Source organism: Lithobates pipiens, unplaced genomic scaffold, assembly GCF_037356315.1.
Source record: "Lithobates pipiens isolate NorthernLeopardFrog02 unplaced genomic scaffold, aLitPip1_a1.2 Scaffold_27, whole genome shotgun sequence".
Classification (NCBI taxonomy): Eukaryota; Metazoa; Chordata; class Amphibia; order Anura; family Ranidae; genus Lithobates; species Lithobates pipiens.
This window is the reverse complement of record NW_027507788.1, coordinates 11,066,593-11,087,508: the sequence shown is the minus strand read 5'-3', so window position 1 is coordinate 11,087,508 and position 20,916 is coordinate 11,066,593. Positions and strand designations below refer to the sequence as shown.

Sequence of the window (20,916 nt, the reverse complement as noted above, 5' to 3'; positions counted from 1 at the left end):
TCTTTCTGTAGTGGAGTGACCCCTTTAATTTAGAAAAAGTTTTCTGAAAGGATGTCCTGGGAATATATTTTCTGATAAAGGTGTTACTTTTTTTTTTAATCAAAAAATAAAAAATGGATTGTTTTGAACATATTTTTATATATCTGTGAATGTAAAATAATTTTATAAAAGATATTCCTTATGTGGTTATACCTCTTGCTTCTAAGTTCATGTGTTTTTTACAATTTATTTATTAATTGTACATTTTGGACATCTTTTTTGGTAATAGGTTAATATTCCAGGAATAACCAGAACATTCTCTGTAAGATATTAGAGGGTGATTGCATCTTGTTTAACAATCACTCTAGGAATTAGGATGAATTAATTCAGATTTTTGAATAATTAATTACTTAATTGTGTAATTAATACCTAACTGTTTCCTGGTATAAAGTGTTTTATAAAAATGGATGTAAAAGACTTGTCATTGCATGCTTGTTCCTACCTTAAGAAGGGCATGAGCATTATAGTCTGAAACTCTTGTGGAACATTACGCAACTGTTTTGTAACATTTTAATGAAATCACAAGTGCAGCAATCCATGGACTTTATATATATACAGTGCTGTGCATAAATGAGTACACCCCAACTGATTTGCCAGAAAACCTTGACTTTCCTTTCAGAATCAACAGTTTCAATGGGACAACAAGTTATGATTTAAGATGTGTTAATTTGCACGCACAAAAAAAGCATTTTTCCTAACAAATTTATTCAAGACCATGTTGCAAAAATGAATACACCCCTAATGAAAGTCTTAGGAACAAAGCTACATTTTACACAACAAAATCCTAATTACCAAGAATTCAACTACAGGTGAGTCTAATTATTCATTAAACAGGTGTCCAGCAGACAGGTGATTATAAAAGGACATTACTTAACAAAGAGAACCCCGTCCATTTCATGGTGTCAGCAATGGCACCACATGGAAGAGAAATGTCACAAGGCTTGAGAAAGAAAATCACTTTCTTACACATGAAAGGTGAAGGCTACAAGAAGATCAGCAAAGCTTTACTTATCAGAATGCTGGAGCAAAAGTGATACAAAAATTTAACAAAGATGGAACATCAACCATCTCACAGAGACGTCCAGGCTCTCCATGGAAGTTATCATCTCGACAGGAGCGTCTTCTGATGAGAAGGGTTAAAGAAAATTGCCATGCAAGTTCACTGCAGTTAGCTAAAGAAGTAGAAAGCCAAACTGGGGTGATTGTTTCCCGTGACACAATACGGCGTAAACTGCAGAGGAATGGCATGCATGGGTGTTGTCCACGAAGGAAGCCTCTCCTAAAGCCCATGCACAAAAAAGCCTGCCTAGAATTTGCCAGGGCCAATGCTGAAAAAGAAGACTACTGTGACTCTCTACTCTGGGGTGATGAGATCAAGATAAATGTTTTTAGAACTGATGGCTTCAAAACTTTATGGTGGAGCAAAGGCGAGGAATACAAAGAAAAATGCATGGTGCCTTCAGTGAGACATGGTGGTGGCAGTGTCCTTCTGTGGTGCTGCATGAGTGCTGCTGGTGTCGGCGAGCTGCATTTCATTGCTAGTATCATGAATTCACGGATGTACTGCTCTATATTGAAAGAGAAGATGCTACCATCACTCTGTGTCCTTGGTTGTCGTGCACTTTTCCAACATGACAATGGTCCAAAACACACATCTAAGGCCACTGTTGCATTTTTGGAGAACGGGGGGGAAAGTGATTCAGTGGCCAAGTATATCCCCTGATCTGAACCCAATCGGGCAACACCCATGAGGAATTCTGAAGAGACGAGCATCACTCTCCATCCCCCATCTAGGCCAGTGATTCTCAACTAGGGTTCCTCCAGAAGTTGCTAGGGGTTCCTTCAGCATTGGGAAATTTCTGCCTCTCAGATAAGTTCCCACTCACACCATTGATCTTTTTAGCTATCTGTAAAGAGGTAATTCTTCCCAATAACCACACATGTAAGGACCATTCTTCCCCCTGACCATCACACTAATTTATCATGAGTTGTAGTTATCTAATTTTTAGCAGGGGTTTCCCCGAGATCAAAGAACTATTTCAAGGGTTCCTCTGTGTTGAAAAGGTTGAGAAAGGCTGATCTAGGCTCTAAAAAAGTTTTTTTTTGAAGAATGGAAAAAAAAATAGATGTTGCAATGTGTCTTGTGACTGCGACATTGTGGCGGACACATCGGACATTTTTGACCCATTTTAGGGACCACTGTCATTTATACAGCAATCAATGCTGTTTAAATGCACTGATTCCTGTGTAAATGACACTGGCAGTGAAGGAGTTAACCACAAGGGGGCAGTGTAGGGTTTATGTGTGACGTTATGTGTTTTTTTTGTAGGGGGCGTGGCCTGGCATGTGACATCACTGATCGTCTTTCCCTATAAAAGGTAAGAGACGAATGGTGACAGCCACACTAGGAAGCACGGGGAGAGGTTTGTTTACACAGACCTCTCCTTGTTCTTCAGCTCTGTGACCCGATCGCGGGACACCAGCGGCGATCTGGTCCGCTGGTCCCCTGGCCATGGTCACAGAGCTCAGGACCGGGTTGGGCAGCTGTGCACTTAAACAGTCATGTACCGGTAGGTGATTGTGCCCAGCCGTGCCTTCTGCCGACGTATATCGGCGCGAGGCAGTCCTTAAGTGGTTAATGTGCACCTCCAATCCCCAGCACATCTCTGTACCCCCAACCCCCACTTTCACCCCATGGTCACTCACCCGAATGTTGATGACAGTCTGTGGTCAGCATCTCCCCTTGCACCTCAGACCACTAATGTTGCAGTGGGGGGAGGTGGTAGGGGGCGATCGGCAGCTCAATGGTGCCTGCAGGCCGTGGGATCTCCCTGGGGCTTGTGGTTCTCTTCCCGAATTTATACAGTGGAGAGGGGAGGGCCCTCTGACCCGTGGCATGTATCAGCAAGAGTGTAAAAGCAAAGCAACACACTTGTACACTGAAGAGTGAAGCCCAGCCCCCCCATCCATTGCGGCCCCCCATCCATGCATCTGGCCCCTTTCAGGACACCGGTACAGGGGTGGTTGTTTGCTCCCCCCCCCAAAAAAAAACACCAGCCGCCACTGGTGAAGTCAATAAATGCCTGGGTCAGAGGCTCTCCCCTCTGCGCTGTATATGTGCAAAGATACATTGTATCTTTCTCTTTCCTTGCAGAGAGGAGAAAAAATAATGTGTGCAAAAATAAAACAAGTAAAGAAAAAAATAAAAGAAAAAAATATTTTACCATTATGTTAAAGTGTAAGTAAACCCCCCTATCGTTTTCAGCCAAGGAAGCTGCCATCTTTGTCTCTGTTTAATCTACAACTGCCATGGTGCTGCACATGTGATCAGTTATGACACCATGCATTGGATGGTTTGACAGTTTGGTTGAGAACACAACCAATGGGAGTGTTACATTTCTGGCACGTGCCGGAAATGAAACAGTTTTATGGATGGGTTTACTTCCGCTTTAAAAGGTACGATTTTTACTGCATTTCTGTCTCTGTCTAATTCATGGTTTCTAACACTATCACATGTAGTATATATAATCGAGTGCCCATGCGGCCTCTTATATGTGGAGGAAACAACACAAAAAGTAAAAGATCAGATTGCTGGGCACAAATCAAGTACTCTATACAAGATCAATTGACAAAACTACCACTTGCTAGACACTTTGTGGAAATGGGACACACGGTCTCAAAGCTTAGGTATACAATATGGTTATTGATGCTATCCCTTAAAATAGACGAGGAGGGAATCGAGAACTAAGTTTACAAAAATTGGAAGTTCGGTTGTTACATCGTCTTGATACGTTACATCCCAGAGGCTTGAACTCTGACTTCAGTCTGTATCTCTTTCTGTAGTGGAGTGACCCCTTTAATTTAGAAAAAGTTTTCTGAAAGGATGTCCTGGGAATATATTTTCTGATAAAGGTGTTACTTTTTTTTTTAATCAAAAAATAAAAAATGGATTGTTTTGAACATATTTTTATATATCTGTGAATGTAAAATAATTTTATAAAAGATATTCCTTATGTGGTTATACCTCTTGCTTCTAAGTTCATGTATTTTTTACAATTTATTTATTAATTGTACATTTTGGACATCTTTTTTGGTAATAGGTTAATATTCCGGGAATAACCAGAACATTCTCTGTAAGATATTGGAGGGTGATTGCATCTCGTTTAACAATCACTCTAGGAATTAGGATGAATTAATTCAGATTTTTGAATAATTAATTACTTAATTGTGTAATTAATACCTAACTGGTTCCTGGTATAAAGTGTTTTATAAAAATTGATGTAAAAGACTTGTCATTGCATGCTTGTTCCTACCTAAAGAAGGGCATGAGCATTATAGTCTGAAACTCTTGTGGAACATTATGCAACTGTATTGTAACATTTTAATGAAATCACAAGTGCAGCAATCCATGGACTTTATATATATACAGTGCTGTGCATAAATGAGTACACCCCAACTGACTTGCCAGAAAACCTTGACTTTCCTTTCAGAATCAACAGTTTCAATGGGACACTATACTACAAAATACTCCCACAAGTTATGATTTAAGATGTGTTAATTTGCACGCACAAAAAAAGTATTTTTCCTAACAAATTTATTCAAGACCATGTTGCAAAAATGAATACACCCCTAATGAAAGTCTTAGGAACAAAGCTAAATTTGACACAACAAAATCCTAATTACCAAGAATTCAACTACAGGTGAGTCTAATTATTCATTAAACAGGTGTCCAGCAGACAGGTGATTATAAAAGGACATTACTTAACAAAGAGAACCCCGCCCATTTCATGGTGTCAGCAATGGCACCACATGGAAGAGAAATGTCACAAGGCTTGAGAAAGAAAATCACTTTCTTACACATGAAAGGTGAAGGCTACAAGAAGATCAGCAAAGCTTTACTTATCAGAATGCTGGAGCAAAAGTGATACAAAAATTTAACAAAGATGGAACATCAACCATCTCACAGAGACGTCCATGCTATACATGGAAGTTATCATCTCGACAGGAGCGTCTTCTGATGAGAAGGGTTAAAGAAAATTGCCATGCAAGTTCACTGCAGTTAGCTAAAGAAGTAGAAAGCCAAACTGGGGTGATTGTTTCCCGTGACACAATACGGCGTACACTGCAGAGGAATGGCATGCATGGGTGTTGTCCACGAAGGAAGCCTCTCCTAAAGCCCATGCACAAAAAAGCCTGCCTAGAATTTGCCAGGGCCAATGCTGAAAAAGGAGACAGTGACTCTCTACTCTGGGGTGATGAGACCAAGATAAATGTTTTTAGAACTGATGGCTTCAAAACTTTATGGTGGAGCAAAGGCGAGGAATACAAAGAAAAATGCATGGTGCCTTCAGTGAGACATAGTGGTGGCAGTGTCCTTCTGTGGTGCTGCATGAGTGCTGCTGGTGTCGGCGAGCTGCATTTCATTGCTAGTATCATGAATTCACGGATGTACTGCTCTATATTGAAAGAGAAGATGCTACCATCACTCTGTGTCCTTGGTTGTCGTGCACTTTTCCAACATGACAATGGTCCAAAACACACATCTAAGGCCACTGTTGCATTTTTGGAGAACGGGGGGGAAAGTGATTCAGTGGCCAAGTATATCCCCTGATCTGAACCCAATCGGGCAACACCCATGAGGAATTCTGAAGAGACGAGCATCACTCTCCATCCCCCATCTAGGCCAGTGATTCTCAACTAGGGTTCCTCCAGAAGTTGCTAGGGGTTCCTTCAGCATTGGGAAATTTCTGCCTCTCAGATAAGTTCCCACTCACACCATTGATCTTTTTAGCTATCTGTAAAGAGGTAATTCTTCCCAATAACCACACATGTAAGGACCATTCTTCCCCCTGACCATCACACTAATTTATCATGAGTTGTAGTTATCTAATTTTTAGCAGGGGTTTCCCCGAGATCAAAGAACTATTTCAAGGTTTCCTCTGTGTTGAAAAGGTTGAGAAAGGCTGATCTAGGCTCTAAAAAAGTTTTTTTTTGAAGAATGGAAAAAAAAATAGATGTTGCAATGTGTCTTGTGACTGCGACATTGTGGCGGACACATCGGACATTTTTGACCCATTTTAGGGACCATTGTCATTTATACAGCAATCAGTGCTCTTTAAATGCACTGATTCCTGTGTAAATGACACTGGCAGTGAAGGAGTTAACCACAAGGGGGCAGTGTAGGGTTTATGTGTGACGTTATGTGTTTTTTTTGTAGGGGGTGTGGCCTGGCATGTGACGTCACTGATCGTCTTTCCCTATAAAAGGTAAGAGACGAATGGTGACAGCCGCACTAGGAAGCACGGGGAGAGGTTTGTTTACACAGACCTCTCCTTGTTCTTCAGCTCTGTGACCCGATCGCGGGACACAAGTGGCGATCTGGTCCGCTGGTCCCCTGGCCACGGTCACAGAGCTCAGGACCGGGTTGGGCGGCTGGGCACTTAAACAGTCATGTACCGGTAGGTGATTGTGCCCAGCCGTGCCTTCTGCCGACGTATATCGGCGCGAGGCAGTCCTTAAGTGGTTAATGTGCACCTCCAATCCCCAGCGCATCTCTGTACCCCCCAACCCCCACTTTCACCCCATGGTCACTCACCCGAATGTTGATGACAGTCTGTGGTCAGCATCTCCCCTTGCACCTCAGACCACTAATGTTGCAGTGGGGGGAGGTGGTAGGGGGCGATCGGCAGCTCAATGGTGCCTGCAGGCCGTGGGGCTTGTGGTTCTCTTCCCGAATTTATACAGTGGAGGGGGGGGGGCCCTCTGACCCGTGGCATGTATCAGCAAGAGTGTAAAAGCAAAGCAACACACTTGTACACTGAAGAGTGAAGCCCAGCCCCCCCATCCATTGCGGCACCCCATCCATGCATCTGGCCCCTTTCAGGACACCAGTACAGGGGTGGTTGTTTGCTCCCCCTCCCTAAAAAAAACACCAGCCGCCACTGGTGAAGTCATTAAATGCCTGGGTCAGAGGCTCTCCCCTCTGCGCTGTATATGTGCAAAGATACATTGTATCATTCTCTTTCCTTGCAGAGAGGAGAAAAAATAATGTGTGCAAAAATAAAACAAGTAAAGAAAAAAAGAAAAGAAAAAAATATTTTACCATTATGTTAAAGTGTAAGTAAACCCCCCTATCGTTTTCAGCCAAGGAAGCTGCCATCTTTGTCTCTGTTTAATCTACAACTGCCATGGTGCTGCACATGTGATCAGTCATAACACCATGCATTGGATGGTTTGACAGTTTGGTTGAGAACACAACCAATGGGAGTGTTACATTTCTGGCACGTGCCGGAAATGAAACAGTTTTATGGATGGGTTTACTTCTGCTTTAAAAGGTACGATTTTTACTGCATTTCTGTCTCTGTCTAATTCATGGTTTCTAACACTATCATATGTAGTATATATAATCGAGTGCCCATGCAGCCTTTTATATGTGGAGGAAACAACACAAAAATTAAAAGATCAGATTGCTGGGCACAAATCAAGTACTCTATACAAGATCAATTGACAAAACTACCACTTGTTAGACACTTTGTGGAAATGGGACACACGGTCTCAAAGCTTAGATATACAATATGGTTATTGATGCTATCCCTTAAAATAGACGAGGAGGGAATCGAGAACTAAGTTTACAAAAATTGGAAGTTCGGTTGTTACATCGTCTTGATACATTACAGCCCAGAGGCTTGAACTCTGACTTCAGTCTGTATCTCTTTCTGTAGTGGAGTGGCCCCTTTAATTTAGAAAAAGTTTTCTGAAAGGATGTCCTGGGAATATATTTTCTGATAAAGGTGTTACTTTTTTTTTTTTATCAAAAAATAAAAAATGGATTGTTTTGAACATATTTTTATATATCTGTGAATGTAAAATAATTGTATAAAAGATATTCCTTATGTGGTTATACCTCTTGCTTCTAAGTTCATGTATTTTTTACTATTTATTTATTAATTGTACATTTTGGACATCTTTTTTGGTAATAGGTTAATATTCCGGGAATAACCAGAACATTCTCTGTAAGATATTGGAGGGTGATTGCATCTCGTTTAACAATCACTCTAGGAATTAGGATGAATTAATTCAGATTTTTGAATAATTAATTACTTAATTGTGTAATTAATACCTAACTGGTTCCTGGTATAAAGTGTTTTATAAAAATTGATGTAAAAGACTTGTCATTGCATACTTGTTCCTACCTAAAGAAGGGCATGAGCATTATAGTCTGAAACTCTTGTGGAACATTATGCAACTGTTTTGTAACATTTTAATGAAATCACAAGTGCAGCAATCCATGGACTTTATATATATACAGTGTTGTGCATAAATGAGTACACCCCAAGGGATTTGCCAGAAAACATTGACTTTCCTTTCAGAATCAACAGTTTCAATGGGACACTATACTACAAAATACTCCCACAAGTTATGATTTAAGATGTGTTAATTTGCACGCACAAAAAAAGTATTTTTCCTAACAAATTTATTCAAGACCATGTTGCAAAAATGAATACACCCCTAATGAAAGTCTTAGGAACAAAGCTACATTTTACACAACATTTTACACAGACCTCTCCCCGTTCTTCAGCTCTGTGACCCGATCGCGGGACACCAGTGGCGATCGGGTCCGCTGGTACCGCAGCCACGGCCACGGTCACGGAGCTCATCGGCAGAATGGCACGGCTGGGCAAAATCATGCACCGGTACGTGACTGTTTAAATGCCCAGCCGTGCCATTCTGCCGACGTATATTGGCGTGAGGTGGTCCTTAAGTGGTTAATGTGCACCTCCAACCCCCAGCACATCTCTGTACCCCCCAACCCCCACTTTCACCCCATGGTCACTCACCTGAATGTTGATGACAGTCTGTGGTCAGCATCTCCCCCTACACCTCAGACCACTAATGTTGCAGTGGGTGGAGGTGGTAGGGGGCGATCGGCAGCTCTATGGTGCCTGCAGGCCGTAGTATCTCCCTGGGGCTTGTGGTTCTCTTCCCGAATGTATACAGTGGAGAGGGGAGGGGCCTCTGACCTGTGGCATGTATCAGCAAGAGTGTAAAAGTAGAGCAACTCACTTGTACACTGAAGAGTGAAGCCCAGGCCCCCATCCATTGCGGCCCCCCCATCCATGCGTCTGGCCCCTTTCAGGACACCGGTACAGAGGTTGTTGCTTGCTGCCCCCCCAAAAAAACACCACTATTCCACCACTGGTGAAGTCAATACATGCCTGGGTCAGAGGCTCTCCCCTCTGCGCTGTATACATGTGGGAGGAGACCTACTAGCCCCAGGGAGATCCCGCCACCAGCAGGCACCATAGAGCTGCCAATCTCCCCACCCCCCCACCCCACTGCATGCTAAACTGACAGCCAGAGGTGCAGGGGGAGATACCGTGTTGTGCCCCCCCCCACAGCGGCAGAACGCCAGAGCCCAGTCGCAAGTGCAACTGCTGCGACCCTGGTAGTTCCGCCACTGGTACCAACTACTAATCCAGTGTTTCTCCTCTCCCTCAGTTTCTCTCCATCACTCAGCTAATGTGAACCCCAGTGTTGATGGAGAGGGGCGGGGGAGGGTCAAACAAGCATGCTGAGCAGGCAGTCAACACCTTTCTTATCAAATGGATGACATTACTGGTTGTTAGGATGCTGGTGGTTCTGAAGGTTGAAATGGTGCAAAAAAAAAATCTATGGCTTTGTGTAACTAAAAGGTAGGCTTCATCCACCAGCCGGCTTGTATAAACCTTTGGGCAATTTTTAGGCATTTTGCCAAGGCACCCCTGAATAACTATCAAGGCACCCCAGGATGCCTGAGCTCCCTGGTTAGAAAAAGGCTGATCTAAGTTATATTATTAACTTTACATTCATATAATGAGCTAAACAAATTTTTCTATAAAACTCAGTTTTGTAATAATTTTGGAAACTGTTCTTGTGTTCATTGAGATATTGATTAACCACTTTCAGACCGGACCATTTTGCTGGTCAATGACCAGAGGTCTTTTTACAATTTGGCACTGCGCTGCTTTAACTGGTAATTGCGCGGTCATGCAATGTTGTACCCAAACAAAATTTGTGTCCTTTTTTTCCCACAAATAGAGCTTTCTTTTAAAGGTATTTGACTGACTCTGCGATTTTTATTTTTTGCGATATAAACGTAAAAAGACCGCAAATTTTGAAAAAAAAATATATTTTCTAATTTTTGTTATTAGAAAAATCCAATAAACTCAATTTTAGTCATACATTTAGGCCAAAATGTATTCAGCCACATGTCTTTGGTAAAAAAAAAGTCAATAACTGTATATTTATTGGTTTGCGCAAAAGTTGTCACATCTACAAACTAAGGTACTTTTTCTGGAATTTACGCAGCTTTTAGTTTATGACTGCCTATCTCATTTCTTGAGGTGCTAAAATGGCAGGGCAGTACAAACCCCCCCCCCCAAATGACCCCATTTTGGAAAGTAGACACCCTAAGGAAATTGATAAGAGGCATGTTGAGCCCATTGAATATTTTATTTTTTTGCCTCAAGCGATTGAAAAATGACAAAAAAATAAAAATTTTTTTTTTTTGCACAAAGTTGTCACTAAATGATATATTGCTCACACATGCCATGGTTATATGTGGAATTGTACCCCAAAATACATTCTGCTGCTTCTCCTGAGTACGGGGATACCACATGTGGTCGACTTTTTGGAAGCCTAGCCGCGTACGGGGCCCCGAAACCCAAGCACCGCCTTCAGGATTTCTAAGGGCATACATTTGTAATTTCACTCCTCACTACCTATCACAGTTTTGAAGGCCATAAAATGCCAAGATGGCACAAAACACCCACAAATGACCCCATTTTAGAAAGTAGACACCCCAAGCTATTTGCTGAGAGGCATGTTGAGTCCATGGAATATTTTATATTTTGCCACAAGTTGCGGGAAAATTACAAACTTTTTTTTATTTTAATTCTTTTTTCACAAAGTTGTCACTAAATGATATATTGCTCACACATGCCATGGGCATATGTGAAATGACACCCCAAAATAAATTCTGCTGCTTCTCCTGAGTACGGGGATACCACATGTGTGGGATTTTTTGGGAGCCTAGCCGTGTACGGGACCCCGAACACCAAGCACTGCCTTCAGGATTTCTAAGGGTGTAAATTTTTGATTTCACTCCTCACTACCTATCGCAGTTTTGAAGGCCATAAAATGCCAAGATGGCACAAACCCCCTCCCCCCCCCCAAATGACCCCATTTTGGAAAGTAGACACCCCTAAATTTAGGGGTACACTAGTGAGACTCACAGGTAAAAAAGCACCTAGGCTGTCAGCGACTGTATCAAAACGCTACAAAAAAAACTGTTAGCGATCGCAGGGATCAGGCCTGACTCTGCGAACGCTGCAGTTATGTGTGTTGTGTTTTGTAAGTGACAGTGATCGATCGATATTGCACTTGGGTGGGCTGGGCTGGGCTTGGCGGAGGGGCTAAACGCAGGTGCTAGCAGGTATCTGGGCTGATCCCGCTAACAATGCTTTTTGGGAAACCTAAACTGCTGGCGACGCTAATATAGATCTGATCAGATACTATATTACTAAGGGAGGTGTATGCTTTGCGCGTGGGTGTTAGCGGTACTGGCACTAACCTGACGCTGCCTGGGGCGACGCAGACCCTATCTGACCCTCAAACTTATATCACCCGCCGGGTGATCAGGGGGTTAAACCTTTATTAGGTAATAAATGGCGGGTGCCCTGAAACTATAAAAAAATAACTAACCAACCAGCGTCACCTGTAACAGTTATATGGTGATCACTGGTGAAAGGGTTAACTAGGGGGCAATCAGGGGGCTTTATGCGGTAGTATATGGGGGTCCCTGGCGCTATAAAAAGCTGCGGCGAACCTAAATACCTACCTGCCTAACTAGCGTCACCTGTGACACTAATACAGCGATCAGAAAAACGATCGCTTATTAGGCTGGGTTCACACTGGAGCGATGCGGGAACGCCACAAATCCGCGGCGGGTTCCCGCATCACACTGCCCTATGCGAACTGCTGGGAGTGTCAGTGAAATGTTAATGACACCCCCAGATCAGTTCGCATATCGCAGTGCGATCTGCAAACTCGGACAGGAATCGGATCGCATGGTGTGAACACCCATGCGATCCGATTCTGCGATTCTCCGATTTATGCGAGTTTAGAGGCGGGTGCGGCCGGTGCGATGCGAATTCAGCCATACTATCTGTATGGCTGAACTCGAATCGCACAGAGATCGGATGTGATTTGCACTGCAGTGCGGTGCGAATCACATCCGTTCTCATAAACCGCTGCAATGTGAACCCAGCCTTAGTGACACTGGCGACGGGGGGTGATCACAGGGTTAAACCTTTATTGGGGGGGTTAGGGGGGTACCCTAGAACTAAAGGGGGCTAACCCTAACTGCCCTAACAGTTATTACAGTCACAAATGACACCAATGCAATTAAAAAAAAAAAAAATATATGCAATTGGTGTCACTGTGACTGGGGGTGCAGAGGTGATTGGGGGGGTGATCGGGGGGTGAAGGGGGGGTGAGAGTGTGCCTGGCATGTTCTACTGTGTAGTGTAGTGTTGGTGCAACTCACCGATCCTCTCTCCTCGGTGCCGGAACGAAAAATACCGACACGGAGGAGAGATTACATCACTTCCTCTGCCTGTGTTTACATTACAGGAGAGGAAGTGATGTCATGCTGCACTTCCATTCGTCAGGAGCGATCGCGAGGGGGTGGCCATGAATGAATGGCCGCCCCCTCATCCCGGATCACTCCTGAACGGATTCCTACCGCCGCTGGCACCGGTGGGGGGGGGGTCCGATCGGGCCCCCCACCAGCGGGAAGGCAGGGACGTACATGTACGCCCATATGCCTGCCCGTGCCATTCTGTCGACGTACACCGTCGTGCGGCGGTCGGCAACTGGTTAAAATCGTTATTTTTTTTTTTTTACTTTTAAAATTTATGCCGAGCACTGTGTGTATATAGATAGATAGATATATAGATAGATAGATAGATAGATACAGTTGTGCTCATAAGTTTACATACCCTGTCAGAATTTATGATTTCTTGGCCATTTTTCTGAGAATACGAATGATAAACACAAAAACTTTTCTTTCACTCGTGGTCAATGTTTGGCTGAAGCCATTTGTTATCAATCAAGCTGTGTTTACTCTTTTTAAATCATAATGGCAATGGAAACTACCCAAATGACCCTGATCAAAAGTTTACATACCCTGGTGATTTTGGCCTGATAACATGAACACAAGTTGACACAAAGGGGTTTGAATGGCTATTAAAGGGAACCATCCTCACCTGTGATCTGTTTGCTTGTAACTAGCATATATTTATACACCTCCCAATCATGCCACATTGTTTCTCTTTCAAAATATATGGAGAAAGAGAGAGATTGCTTAATAAGAAAAAAAAAAAAAAAAAAAAAAACTACAGAGGACGTGGCTTGATTGCACAAAGGGAAGTGTATATCAATCCTATATAAAGGAGATCTGCAGAACATCCCAACAATCCGGTTGTGACGTTTCCACTCGTGTCTCCATACATCTATACAGGTGAGTTGATCTCCTTTCCTTCTTATCAGTGATACTTCCATAGCACACAAGCAACTATTTTAAAGGCAAAGGGCAACTTGCAATATATGGCAGCTCCCATCAACCAAATATGTAGGATTTTTAATAATAGAGAAACAGAGAAATGTAGTAATAATAATAATAATAGAGAAACAGAGAAAAAAAAAAAAAAAAAGGGGGGGGGGGGGGGGTGCAAAACAGAAAAAAAGGTCAAGTGGCTCAATGAAAGTAGCCTTAACCTCTTCAGCACTGGGAAGATTTTACCCCCTTCCTGACCGGAACACTTTTTTTGCAATTCGGCGTTGCGTCGCTTTGACAGTTGCGCGGCCGTGCGACGTCGCACCCAAGCAAAATTGACATCCATCCTTCCTTTTTTTTTTTTTTTTTTTCCCACAAATAGAGCTTTCTTTTGGTGGTATTTGATCACCTCTGTGGTTTTTAATCTTGGGGGGGGGTTGGGGAAAGGACATCAATTTTATTAGGGTACAGCGCCGCACGCCCACGCAATTGTCAGTTAAAGTAAAAAAACATCCCCCAGTTTGTAGACGCTATAACGTTTGCGCAAAAAAAAAAAATCAATATACGCTTATTGGGACTATGTAGCAGAATACATATTGGCCTAAACTGATAAAGAAATTATTTTATTTTATTTATTTTATTTTTTTTAACTGCTTCCTGATGGCCTCACGCAGATATACTGTGGCAGAAGGGCACGTTCAGGCAGATTAAGGTACCTGTACGACGTTGCCCTTTAAGAGGCAGCTCGTGGGCGCGTGCACCCGCTGGGAGCTCTATGACCACGATCGCGGGTCCCACGGACTCAATGTCCCAGGAGATACCCGCGATCGTCTCATGGAGAGGAAGAACGGGGAGATGCTCATTCAAATAAGCATCTCACCGTTCTGCCTAGTGACAGTGTCACTGATCAGTGACGTGTCACACACAGCCACCCCCCCCAGTTAGAATCACTACCTAGGACACACTGAACCCATACAGCGCCACCTAGTGGTTAACCCCTTCACTGCCAGGGACATTTTTACAGTAATCAATGCAAATTTTTTAGCATTGATCGCTGTATTAATGCCAATAGTCCCACAAATGTGTCAAAATTGTCCGATGTGTCCACCATAATGTCGCAGTCACAATAAAAATCGCTGTCATTACTAGTAAAAAAAACGATCCCCTATTTTGTAGACACTATAACTTTTGCGCAAACCAATAATCGCTTATTTATTTTTTTTCTTACTAAGAATATGTATCGGCCTAAACTGCGCTAAAAAAATTTTTTTTTATTATTTGTTTGGGGATATTTATTTTAGCAAAAAGTAAAAAATATTGAGTTTTTTTTTTTTTTCCTCAAAATTGCTGCTTTTTTGTTTATTGCGAAAAAAATAAAACCGCAGAGGTGATCAAATACCACCAAAAGAAAGCTCTATTTGTGGGAAAAAAAAGTTTGTTTGGGTGTCACATCTCCACGACTGCGCAATTGTCAGTTATGCGACGCAGTGCCGAATCTTTTGTTTTGTTTATAGCGCAAAAATATCATTATTTATTTTTTCAAAATTTCCGGTCTTTTTGTGTTTATAACCCAAAAAAATTAAAACCGCAGAGGTGATCAAATACCACCAAAAGAAATCTATTTGTGAGGGAAAAAGAAGTTGCATAAATTTCATTTGGGTACAGCACCGCGCAATTAAAGTAACAGTGCCGTATCTCAAAAAAATGGCCTGGTCATGAAAATGGGGGGGGGGGGGGGGGGCAAAATTTTCCAAAGGGCAAAAGGTCAATCTAGTTGTTGTTCCACCCGCCAGGAGCTAAAAATTATTTCATAAGAACTTTGCAAAAAAAAAAATGTTGCTTTTGTTTTTCAGATCCGGTAGCTATGAAGTTTTACGCAAGTTTACTGCTTATGTTCTTCATACCAGGTAATTTTATTTTATGTAACCCCAAATTTAACACACCTGCTCCCCATTCACACCTGAGACATTGTAACGCTAAGGAGTCACATGACACCAGGGGGGAGGGAAAAAGTGCCCAATTTGGAGATTTTCACTTAGGGGTGTACTCACTTTTGTTGCCAGCGGTTTAGACATTAATGGCTGTGTGTTGAGTTATTTTGAGGGGACAGGAAATTTACACTGTTATACAAGCTGTACACTCACTACTTTACATTGTAGACAAGTGTCATTTCTTCAGTGTTGTCACAGGAAAAGATGTGAGGGGTGTACTTACTTTTGTGAGATATTGTATACTGTATGATATTACTTTACCATTTAACAAAGACATTTATGTATTTGGATTTCACCTCTTTACATGCTGATTTTTGTATTGTCAGACTTGCATATCATATCCCCGTTTCAAGATTCTCCCCACAGACAGATAGATTAATATATTAATATATATATATATATATATATATATATATATATATATATATATATATATATATATATATATATATATATATATATATATATATATATATATATATATATATATATATATATATATATATATATATATATATATATATATATATTATAAAAATTTATTTTTTAATCCTTTAGCAGAGGCGTACTAAGTAGGGGGCACGGGCCGCCCCGGGTACTACACACTGGGGGGGTTTTAGGCCGGCACCCCCCTCTGCGATTATAGTGGTGGCAGCGTTGCGGGATTAGACGGCAGCACACAGTGATAGCTCGCCTCTCCTCTCCCTGCCTGTGCCTATCGCTGTGATGCAACAAGGGGTAGGGGGTGTGCGGGGGGTGCAGGGTGACACAGGTGCACCTTCCATCCCCTCCTCTCGCGGCCGCGGGCTGTCTGTCTGTGTGATCACTGATGTCACACAGGCACAGCCGAGCCGCCACCTCCCTCATCTCTGTTTATGTGTAAACAGGGGGAGGGGATCTGCTGAGCATGTGCCACTGCGCTGTGCTGATCTGAGGTACTGAATGGGGGGGGGTCTGCACTGAATGGGGGCTGCACTGAAGAGGAGGGGCTGCTGCACTGAAGAGGGGGGGCTGCAATGAATGGGGGGGCTACACTGAAGAAGGGGGTTGCACTGAACGGGGGGCTACATTAAAGAGGGGGGGCTGCACTGAACGGGTGCTACACTGCAGAGGGAGCTGCACTGAACGGGGGCTACACTGAAGAGGGGGGCTGCACTGAATGGGGGGGCTACACTGAAGAGGGAGTCTGCACTGAATGGGGGCTACACTGAAGGGGGGGTTTGCACTGAAGGGGGGGTCTGTGTAAAATGCAGGGGGTCCAGAGCTGCAGGGTTTTGTGTAATGTAAAGGGGTCCAGAGGATCAGGGTGTTGTGTAATGTAAAGGGGTCCAGAGGATCAGGGTGTTGTGTAATGTAAAGGGGTCCAGAGGTGCAGGGTGTTGTGTAATGTAAAGGGGTCCAGAGGTGCAGGGTGTTGTGTAATGTAAAGGGGTCCAGAGGTGCAGGGTGTTGTGTAATGTAAAGGGGTCCAGAGGTGCAGGGTGTTGTGTAATGTAAAGGGGCCCAGAGATGCAGGGTGTTGTGTAATGTAAAGGGGTCCAGAGGTACAGGGTCTTGTGTAATGTACAGGGGTCCAGGGGGGTCCAGAGATGCAGGGTGCTATGTAATGTAAAGGGGTCCAGAGGTTCAGGGTGCTATACAATGTAAAGGGGTCCAGGAGGGCAGGGTGCTATATAATGTAAAGGGGTCCCGAGGTGCAGGATGCTGTGTAATATAAAGAGGTCCAGAGGTGCAGGGTGCTGTGTAATGTAAAGGTGTCCAGAGGTGCAGGGTACTGTGTAATGTAAAGGTGTCCAGAGATGCAGGGTGCTGTGTAATGTAAAGGTGTCCAGAAGGGCAAGGTGCTATGTAATCTAAAGGGGCCCAGAGATGCAGGGTGCTGTGTAATGTAAAGGGGTCCAGAGGTGCAGTTGTGGAGAGGGGGTAGGCAGTAGTGACAAAGAGAAATTGTAGGATGCAGGGGGCACAGTGGGGTATTTTTTTACATTTTAATGGGGGTGCCAAATATAGGATCCGCCCCGGGTGCCAAATGCTCTAGGTACGCCCCTGAACAGAGGGACATTTATTATGTGGATTTCACCTCTTTACATGCTGATTTTTGTATTGTCAGACTTGCATATCATATCTCCATTTCAAGATTCTCCCTACAGACAGAAAAATCTAATATTGTATAATAGAGAAGATGTGTAACTGATCTGTTTTTATTCCTCAAGCACTTCAATGCCAGAAGTATTCTGCAGAACCACCATGTAAGTAAAACATTAAGCTACACATTATAAGACCATAAACACTTAAAGCTGAAGTTTCCATTTTCGTTCCCTTGTATTGGAAAGTGTCATTACTGGGTCTCTGTGCTCCTCTATGTTAATGCAGGCAGATCGTGGCTGCTGGGAGGGGCCAGCATGTTAGGGCTGCTGTTAGAAATCACGGGGGGCCCTGTAACGGCCTTCCTGACCCCCAACCCGGGCAGATCATGGCTGCTGGGAGGGGGTATTTGGAGTGGGGGGGAGGGGGGAGAAGATGTGTACTCAGAGAGCAAATTTGAGGGGTAGAAGATTTGTGCTAAGAGGGTTTTTTTTTTTTTCTTTTTGGTGGGGGGGGGGGGGGGGGTTCACACACCCTCCTAGATAGTATTTTCTTAACCACTGTATAAACAAAACAAAAAGCTGGAAAAAACGTTTTTTTGTGCTTTTAACTTTTAGCGATGTCAGTCTTTGAACGACAATTGCGCGGTCATGCTACACTGTACCCAAATTAAAATTTTTATCATTTTTTTTTCCCGCCCCCCCCCCCCCCCACAATAGAGCTTTCTTTTGGTGGTATTTGATCACTTTTGTGCTTTTTATTGTTTGTTAAAAATAATAAAAAAATGACCAATTAAAAAAAAATATACAAAACCGTATAATATATAAATAAATAAATTACAGGTAATTTTTCTCCTTCATTGATGTACGCTGATGAGGCTGCACTGATGGACACTAATAGGTGGCATTGGTGGGCACTGATGGGGGGCACTTAAGGGCACTAATAGGTGGCACTGATAGCTGCCACTGATGGGTGTTTTGTCACATATGGCGACCCGTCACATTTGGCTACCCGCTGGACTGCGCATGCGCGACGCCGCCATATGTGTTCCATACTGTGGCGATCTGCGCTTGCGCAGAATTTTGTGCCTACACCCCGGAGTCCAGGTTCAAGCCCCGCCATCCAAGTGTTCATAGAGTTAGATCATAATTATGCCGAGCGAAGCGGGCCCTGTGTTAGAACACATATGGCGGCGCCACACATGCGCACTCCGGCAAGTAGCAAAATGTGATGTGTAGCCGAATGTGACGTGACATGGGCACTGATGGGTGGCAGTGATGGGCTCTGATTGGCACTGGTAGGTGACACTGATAGGCAGCACTGCTAGGTGGCACTGATGAAGCACTGATTGGCACCACTGGTGGGCATTGATAGGTGGCACTTGTGGACACTGATAGGTGGCACCGATTGCTGGCACTTACTACTGTGGGCACTGATTGGTGGCACTGGCAGGTGGTACTTGTGGGCACATATGAGGCAGCTTTGCCTCTTCCTCTTCGGGACCGATGTCCCTTCCAACAGGAGCCGGCGATCGGCTTTTTGTCTTCTCACGCTGTCAGCGTGAGAAGAAAAAAAAAATGATTACCGATCTTCTGTTTACATCAAGTAATCCGCTGTCATTGGCTGACAGCTGATCACATGGTAAGGGGCCAAGATCGGATCTGTGATCACCCGAGTCTCATTGACTCGGGCGATCACAGCGCACCCCCCCCCCCTTAAGGTGTGAGCGGCCAGCTTGCTAAGGGGAGGACGTCTATTGACAGCCTCTCGGCAAAGCAGATCCGCGCTGTAGTTGTCATTCGGCTATAGCGCGGATCTGAACAAGTTAAGCTTCTTTGAGCTTTTTTGAGCTCTTTTGGGGCACTAGCTCCTCTCAAAAATGGGGCTTGGGATTTTTGTAGGAGCTTCTTTGAGCTTCTTTGAGCTCCAGTGTGCACAAGCCCTTAGTAGCCATTTTTCTTTTGCACAGTTTTCCGGCTTGTAGACTGAGTGTAAGATCTATACTAATGATATTAATCCTCATAAATAATGATTGTATTCTCATCTTTTCCAGCTCCTCCGTGTACAATGGAACACAGCGTAGAAAAGTGGGACGGGATCTGCCCAAAGTACTGCATCCCATACCCGCCTATTCGCAAAGGGTGTCTAGAGATATTGGTGAAGGCCTGTTATTGTGATGAGGGGTATATTTTTTATTCCAACAAATATACAAAATGCATTTCCAATGAGGAATGTGAGACACTCAGATCACAAAAATGAGAACTAAAGCATTCTTTACATATATTGTAAATGATCTGATTAAAAATAAATGAATCAGAAATCAATTCCTGTTTATTAAATCTGTGCTCTTTGCATTTTTTTTCGTGGTGAATAAAAAAAAATGGTGTTAAAGGTGATCTCCGGAGATATAAAAGACACAAATGAATGCGGATCTGTATCTATAAATGCATCATTACATGGATATTTTAAATGCTGGCAATGTGGCTTTGTATCAGCTTCTGTAGAGCAGAGCTCAGACTTGGTGCAGGGAGAAGCAGCACAAGTAGCCAATCTGCTGCGCTAAAGTGCTCATGTGATATCAAAGAGCATGTTTATAGGAGGAGAGAACGGAGTGACAAACTCAGCAGCCTGCTGCTTCTCTTTTCTCTGTCCAGTCCCAGGCTGGTGGAGGGACAAGCCCTATAAGTGTTATTGAACTGCAGCCCAACAAAAATCAGGTTGATCTGAATGCATATTCATGATGACCATTGGCTTCTATATTTCCCCATTGGAATCCGGCACCCAGCATGTAGATTAGGGGCCTGGCGTATGGATTAGGGTTGGCGGTGCCCCTGCACCCCTTGCTGATTTTTAACCCCTATCTCTTTGTACTGATGTTTACTTTCAATAAAGTTTGTAAAGAAAAATAAAATCAGGTTGCCCGCCCTGCCTTAGAGCCCTAGGCGTGCACACAGGGTGCGCCGGATGTGTCTGGGCACACCCTAATCACCCATTCACATTATCATTATTGCTCCGTGTGCCGACAGGGAGATGGGAAAGCTCTCCCACTGCTTATCAGAGAAGTGTGGAAGCATTTCTCTCTCATTCTGAATCTGCAGGCAGGGAGGTCACATGCCGATGGGACAGAGGACCGCAGAGAAGACTGTATGTCTGTGTATAAAAAAAGTATTGAACACGTAATTTTTCTAGGTAAATATATTTTAT

General features: G+C 43.4%; 1 long non-coding RNA gene across 1 annotated transcript; it reads left to right on the top strand.

The window, feature by feature from the left end:
• The first annotated feature begins 15,491 nt into the window (after positions 1 to 15,491).
• LOC143933516 (uncharacterized) lies at positions 15,492 to 20,051 on the top strand. Its single transcript, XR_013263110.1, has 3 exons — positions 15,492 to 15,543; positions 17,841 to 17,876; positions 19,766 to 20,051. It is a non-coding gene; the product is annotated as an uncharacterized LOC143933516 (long non-coding RNA).
• The last annotated feature ends 865 nt before the right edge of the window (positions 20,052 to 20,916 follow it).